Source organism: Macaca thibetana, chromosome 7, assembly GCF_024542745.1.
Source record: "Macaca thibetana thibetana isolate TM-01 chromosome 7, ASM2454274v1, whole genome shotgun sequence".
Lineage (NCBI taxonomy): Eukaryota > Metazoa > Chordata > Mammalia > Primates > Cercopithecidae > Macaca > Macaca thibetana.
Window position 1 is genome coordinate 57,742,519 of NC_065584.1, and position 8,236 is coordinate 57,750,754.

Below are 8,236 nucleotides of genomic sequence, written 5' to 3' on the forward strand. Positions count from 1 at the left end.
TATATGGTTAGTAGTAGCTTCTCACCCACCTACCCATTCTTTTTTTTTTTTTTTTTTTTTGAGACAGTCTCGCTTTGTCGCCCAGTCTGGAGTGCAGTGGCGCGATCTCGGCTCACTGCAAGCTCCGCCTCCCGGGTTCAGGCCATTCTGCCTCAGCCTCCTGGGTAGCCCTCAGCTTCCGGAGTAGCTGGGGGTACAGGCGCCCGCCACCACGCCTGGCTAATTTTTTGTAGTTTTAGTAGAGACGGGGTTTCACCGTGTTAGCCAGGATGGTCCCGATCTCCTGACCTCTTGATCCGCTCGTCTCTGCCTCCCAAAGTGTTGGGATTACAGGCGTGAGCCACCGCGCCTGGCCTCCCATTCTTTAAGAAGCCTAGGCGGTAAAATATAGGATTTAGAATATAGAACGACCGCTTGTATGGCCTGGATCTGGCACTTAACCTTACTAAGTTTATCTCATGTGTAAACTGACCTTGCTAACTCCCCCAGTGAGGCTTAAATAATACAATGTGGAAGACTTTAGGGCACATTTTTGGTTTTTTGGTTTTTGTTTTGTTTCTGTCGCCCAGGTTGCAGTCCAGTGGCACAATCTCGGCTCACTGCAGCCTTCTCATCCCGGGTTCAAGCAGTTCTCCTGCGTTAGCTTCCGGAGCAGCTGGAATTACGGGCGCCCACCACCAGGCCCGGCTAATTTTTGTATTTGTAGCAGAGGCAGGATTTCACTGTGTTGGCCAGCCTGGTGTCGAAGTCCTGACCTCAGGTGATCCACCCACCTCGGCCTCCGAAAGTGCTGGAATTACAGGCGTGAGCCACTGCGCCCTGCCCAGGACACATTTTTATATCAAATGGTTAATGATAAAATTAGACTTAGAGTAAAGTAACGTGAAACCTTCAAATATCAAGAGGAGAAAAACAGGAAATGGGTATCTTTGTTTAAAAAGGAAGATGCTATAAACAACATATGGTAACATACTATTTTTATTTCACAAATTAAGAAAATTAGATAATGGTAGATAGGGTATATGATAACCTTATAAACGTCATTTCATCCGGAAATAAACTTATTAAATATTAATATTCTAACAATTATTTACTTTCCATGTACCTTAAGATGAAGCACTGTCATAAAACTGAAAAGCTTATGAGTCTAAAGATTGGGGTTCAAGTGTCATCCCCAACCCCACCTCTCTTTTTATTTTTGGGACAGGGTCTCGCTCTGTCACCAAGGCTGCAGTGCAGTGGTGCAATGTCAGCCCACTGCAGCTTCAGCCTCCTAGGCTCAAGAGATTCTCCCACCTCAGCCTCCCGAGTATCTGGGACTAAAGGCGTGCACCACCACACCTGACTGATTTCTCTATTTTTTGTAGAAACAGGTGTTGCCACTTTGGCCAGGCCACTCTCAAACTCCTGACTCTTAAGTGATCTGCCCACCTCAGCCTCCCAAAGTGCTAGGATTACAGGCATGAGCCACCGCACCCAGCCCTTTTTTAATTTTTATTTTTATCCAGGCATCTGGGTTATGTTTTTGTGTTTTGGGTTTTTGTTTTTTTGTTTTTGTTTTGTTTTTGAGACGGAGTCGATGTATTGCCCAGGTTGGAGTGCAGTGGCTCAGTCTCGATCTCAGCTCACTGCAACCTCCACCTCCTGGTTCAAGCAACTCTCCTGCCTCAGCCTCCCAAGTAGCTGGGACTACAGACATACGCCACCACGCCCGGCCAATTTTTGTATTTTTAATGGAGACGGGGTTTCACCATATTGGCCAGGCTGGTCTCAAACTCTTAACCTCAAGCCTCAAGTGATCCACAGGCCTCGGCCTCCCACAGCGCTGAGATTAGAAGTGTGAGCCACCAGGCCTGGCCTGGGTTATGTTTTAAATTTTAAACAGATGAATGCTCCAACAGCTAAGTATAGAAAAACCTCTACTTTTTGACTCAAAGCCTGTAAATGAAGAGATTTCTGGAATTTACATGCAAACCAGCCTTCCCTAGAGAATGCCATTTCATAATTTTTAATCTCTTCAACAAGCACATATGTTTATGATATTCCTGACTAAAATAGTATAAATAAAATGCCATAATTTTTATTCATTTATTTATCATTTTTTTTTTTGTAGACACAGGACCTCACTATAACCCAGGCTGGTCTCAAACTGCTAGACTCAAGCAATCCTGCTTCAGCCTCCGAAAGTGCTGGAATTACAGGCCTGAGCCACTGCACCCAGCCAATACTCTTATCTCATAAGAAATATGCTTACTTGTAAAAAATGGCTTAGACCTTGTTTTTTTGTTGTTGTTGTTTTTCTTTCAGATGGAGTCTTGCTTGATCGCCCAGGCTGGAGTTGAGTGGCGTAATCTTGATCCACCGCAACCTCCGTCTCCTGGGTTCAAGTGATTCTCCTGCCTCAGCCTCTGAGCTGCTGGGACTACAGGCATGTGCCACCATGCCCAGCTAATTTTTGTATTTTTAGTAGAGACGGGGTTTCACCATACTGGCCGTGCTGGTCTCGAACTCCTGACCTCATGATCCACCCACCTTGGCCTCCCAAAGTGCTGGGATCACAGGCATGAGCCACCGTGCCCAGCCCTCTGCTTTTAAATTGAAATTAATGTATTCTGTAACAATAGTACCACACACTGTTTACCCTAATTTCTGAATTCTTATAGCTCTTAAAAATCACTCATTCCATAAGACCCTGTCGTGTATTTCTTTTTATCCCATCAAGGAGCAAGGATGACTCTGACCACATGACAAAGGTGGTCTGACCATGTCCTTGTTTGATGATGACTTTATCCCATTTATCATTTCAAACCCTTAGGCAGAGTGACCCAGAATTGAACAGTATTTTAAAGAAGGAATAAATCCTGGGAAATCTATTAGCAGTAGCTATAAAGTGTAAATAAAAAGTTATAAGAAAGTGTATCTTTAGAAAAATTGCTAATCATGCCAGGAATAGTGATTCATGTCTGTAATCCCAGCTATGCAGGAGACTGAGGCAGGAGTATCCCTTGAGGCCAATAGTTCAAGGTCAGCCTGGGCAACATAGCGAGACCCAATCTCTACCAAAAAAATTTTTTTAATTAGGTCTCAAAAATAAATACAAAAATATACATAAATAAAAACAGAGCCAGGCATGGTGGCTCACACCTGTAATCCCAACACTTTCAGAGGCTGAGGCAGGCAGATCACAAGGTCAGGAGATTGAGACCATTCTGGCTAACATGGTGAAACTCCGTCTCAACTAAAAAATACAAAAAACTAGCCGGGCGAGGTGGCGGGCGCCTGTAGTCCCAGCTACTTTGGAGGCTGAGGCAGGAGAATGGCATGAACCCGGATGGTGGAGCTTGCAGTGAGCCAAGATCGCGCCACTGCACCCCAGCCTGGGCAACAGAGCGAGACTCCGTCTCAAAAAAAAAATAAAAATAAAACATAAAAACAGAGAGGCTAAGTCATTCAGACTTCTTAATTGACTGACTACTCCAAACCTTGTAATTAGTAAAAGTGCATGTAGTGTTTACAGTAACAGTGGTTGGGCCTGGAGCGCAGTGGCACAATCACGGCTCACTGCAGCCTCAACCTCCAGGGCCCAAGGGATCCTCCCACCTCAGCCTCCCAAGTAGCTGGGACTACAGGTATGAGGCATTATGCCCGGTTAATTTTGTGTGTGTGTGTGGCGACAGAGTCTCCCTTTGTCACCCAGGCTGGTCTCGAACTGCTAGCCTCATTCGATCCTTCCATCTTTACCTTCCTGAATGCTGGGATTACAAGTGTGAGCCACTGTGCTCAGCCAGTTGTGATTTTATTATACAATAACATACCGTATAGCGATGTCTTGGTATAAATGTTATGATATTCAGGAAGAAACTTAAGGGACACCAAAGATCTGAGGGCTAAAATCCTTATCCTCTCTTCATAATGATTCCAGCTTAAAATGTTCTAATCCATAGGTTTTGTCATTGGTTTCTGTTTTTGCTTGTTTTCCCCTATAGATACATGAAGGAAATGGCATATAAGCAAAACACTGACTAATTGGTGAATGGATCACAATGGTACTAAACACATTAACTAATCTAAGCCATCACGCAATATTAGCTGTCTACATTACTTTTTGCTTCTAGCACAGTATTTTGCACTGTATCTGCCTTACTTCCTAACTTGCTGTTTAGAGGTTCTGCCTCTCAAGGGAATCCTTCAGATAGCTAGCTTGATGGCAAAAGCAAGGTAGAAGAACTTTCCATGTTACAGAACCCAAAGGAAAGAATCTTCCAAATCTGAAGAAAAAGTTGGTAAGCCAGCAAATTTACAACTGTTTGTATATTAGAAACTAAATAAATAAAATAACTTTAGGCCAGTCTCGGTGGCTCATGCCTGTAATCCTAGCACTTGGGGAGGCCAAGCCTGGCAGATCACTTGAGGCCCAGGAGATCGAGACCAGGCTGGCCAACATGGTAAAACCCTGTCTCTACTAAAAATACAAAAATTAGCTGGGCATAGTGGCAGGCACCTATAATCTCAGCTGCTCGGGAAGTTGAGGCAAGAGAATCGCTTGAACCCAGGAGGTGGAGGTTGCAGTGAGCCATGATCATGCCACTGCACTCCAGCCTGGACAGCAGAGCAAGACTCCATCTCAAAAAATAATAACAGGCCGGGTGTGGTGGCTCACTCCTCTCATCCCAGCACTTTGGGAGGCCAAGGTAGGTGGATCACCTGAGATTGGGAGTTCGAGACCATCCTGACCAACATAGAGGAACCCCATCTCTACTAAAAATACAAAATTAGTTGGGTGCGGTGGCACATGCCTGTAATCCCAGCTACTTGGGAGGCTGAGGCAGGAGAATCAATGGAGCCCAGGAGGCGGAGGTTGCATTGAGCCAAGATCGTGCCACTGCACTCCACCCTGGGCAACAAGAGCGCAACTCCGTCTGAAAAATAATAACAATAGTAATAATAACTTTAGATGCTACATAGTGCTATTTCAAAGAGAGAGAATAAATGAATTAATAAAAAATGAATGGGGAAGAGAAAGAAACAAGAAGAAAGGAAGAAAAGGAAGGAAGGAAAAGAAGAGAGTTGTATTGAAAAGTAGAGCTTAGAGCTTGGCAGTGTTGTAAACGGTATCTTAATCCAAAACCCAGATTTAGGTTGGAAAGGTAAAATTCCTTAGAAAATTATAAACAGGTAGGTTCATGTGAAATTTCCTGCTCCATATCCTCTTTTTAAATTTTACTTTATAAACACACATAGTATATATACCAAGAACAAACAATGGAGCAGCTTCTATGCTATTCAGAACCTTTGAACCATCAGCATTTAATTGTCTGTAGTAGCTCCTACTTTAAGATACAGTTTTGAGCACAATGACCAAGATTTATGAGTGTGGAAATGGTTGTAAAATCCTAGGTAAATGTTACAACAGTTTTACAAGGACTAAGCCGGACACAATTTATGAGTTTCAAGTAAGAAAGATTTATCTTCCAGTAGAGTTAGAAACAGACTCTGTCTCAAAAATAAAATCGATTATATGTCCACAAATAATAGTCAAATAGTATAACCTGCTGAGTTAAAGACTGGCTTCAGGCCAGGTGTGGTGGCTCCCACTTGTAATCCCAGCACTTTGGGAGGCTGCGGCAGGTGGATCATCTGAGGTCAGGAGTTCCAGCCTGGCCAACATGGTGAAACCCCATCTCTCCTAAAAATACAAAAATTAGCTGGGTGTGGTGGTGCATGCCTGTAATCCCAGCTACACAGGAGGCTGAGGCAGGAGAATCGCTTGAACCCAGGAGGCGGAGTTTGCAGTGAGCTGAAATCACGCTGTTGCACCCCAGTCCAGCCTAGGTGACAGAGTGAGACTCCATCTCGAAAAGAAAAAAAACAAGACTGGCTTCAGAGGTAACATTACAGTTTCTTAAACGTGGGTCATTGGGGCTATGCCCCTCTCTGGTGAATTAGAGCAAGAGTTCCTCTGCTGTCACACTATGGGATGAAGGTCAGCTACACTGTGTGCCGACATTCCAAATTAACTGAATTAATGCCAGAAAAGGAAAGTTCTAGAGCCTTTGAAGCAGTTTCATTTCCAAATGTAAAAATGGGTCTTTCTGCTGCTTATTATGTATTTTTAGCATTACAGGAAAAACAAATCATGAATAGTTATGTTAGAAGGTTGACCTGGAACATCGTAACAATTTTGATGTGGATAAATCTTCAACAGTGTATCAAAGATTCTAGGAGTAGAGCGAGTTATTCAATGTGTTTAACACTCTTAGGATGTCTTTAGAAACTGCCACCCCCATCCACAGGAATACAAGAGTAGACTCCTAGCAGTCGTGGATTTTCTGTGGGATTCCTCAGCATGTACATCTCTGGCCATACCAACTGGACCACAGGTAGACTCATTATCCTAATTGGCTAATTGGATTTTTTTTTTTTTTAAGACTGGGTCTTACTGTGTTGCCCAGGCTGGAGTGCGATGGCACAATCTCAGCTCACTGCAGCCTCCACCTCCTGGGTTCGAGCGATTCTCATGCCTCAACCTCCCAAGTAGCTGGGATTACAGGCACATGCCACCACACCTGGCTAATTTTTGTAATTTTAGTAGAGATGGGGTTTCACCATGTTGGCCAGGATGGTCTCGAACTCCTGGCCTCCAATGATCCACTTGTGTTGGCCTCCCAAAGTGCTGGGATTACAGGTGTGAGCCACCATACCCAGCCTGGATTTTTATTCCTAAGAATTTAGAATCAGATCTGAAGAAATACTGTACCAGTCCTTTTTTTCCTAATGGATGCATCTTACTAACTAGAGACTGTGTCACAGCCATATTCCTGTTTTGAGTACTGGGAAGCAGACAGAGGTTAGTTTTCAGGGAGAAAGAAAGAAGCAGATGTGTGGAGAAAGCAGAGATGAAGCAGAGACTATTCCTGACGCTCCAAGCCCTTACTAGGGTCTGTCTGCATACCAATCACTGAGTTTCATGAAACACCCCAGTTTTGGGGGGTTTTTTGTTTTGTTTTGTTTTGTTTTTTGAGACAGTCTCACTTTGTGGCCCAATTGGAGTGCAGTGCAGCGATCTCGGCTCCACTGCAACCTCCACCTCCCGTGGTTCAAGCGATTCTCGTGGTTCAAGCGATTCTCATGCCTCAGCCTCCCGAGTAGCTGGGACTACAGATGCATGCCAACACGCCCGGCTAATTTTTGTGTTTTTAGTAGAGATGGGTTTTTGTCATGTTGGCCAAGTTGGTCTCGAATTCCTGCCCTCAAGTGATCCATCCACCTCTGCCTCCCAAAGTACTGGGATTACGGGCATGGGCCACCGAGCCAGCCACATTACTTTTCTTTTCGCTAAAGCAAGCTCTAATTGGCTTCTGTTACATATAACCAAAGGCAATCGTTTTACAAAACATGTCAAGAAAAAGTAATGTGCAAGCAAAACAAAATTTTAAAGTAAATGAATCAAAGTCATAGATGTTAATGCTTCGAGAGAATTATATGTATATGACCACCATTAGAATTAAAGGGGTAGGGTGGGCTATTGATAAATCTAATTCAGTTTATAAAGAGCACTGAAGTCCTGGATTGTTTGTTTGTTTGTTTTTGAGATAGTGTCTGGCTCTGTCAACCGGGCTGTAGTGCAGTGGCACAATCGGCTCACTGCAGCCTCTGCCTCCCAGGCTCAAAGGCTCAAGAGATCCTCCCACCTCAGCCGCCCAAGTAGCTTGGACTACAGAAGTGAGCTGCCACATCTGGCTAATCTTTGTGGTTTTTGCAGAGACGGGGTTTCACCATGTTGCCTAGTCTGGTCTGGAACTCCTGAGCTCAAGCAATCCACCCACCTTGGCCTCCCAAACTGCTAGGATTACAGGAGGATTACAGGTGTGAGCCACCACTCCCAGCCTGACTTTGCCTTTTGACCTATGCTTGAATTGCTTTATAGAGCTCTTAGAATAACTTAATGTATTCCTCATACTATAACAATAGTTGTCTTAATGTGGGAATAGGAAAAAAAAAATCACAGAGTCACTGGAGTTTTTCAGCCAGTATCATTTGCCCTAAACAAAAGGTAAGCATAAAATTAATACAATAGAATTCACTTCCAGGGAGATAGAGTAGGCATACTTTTTCCAATTCTTTTTCTAAGTACAACTAAAAAACCCGAGGCATTACAAAGAAAAGAAGCATAAGAAGACTTTGCCAGCTGGAGAGAAGGAGGCAGGCTGGCTAGCGACCTGGAGACCCAAGGAAT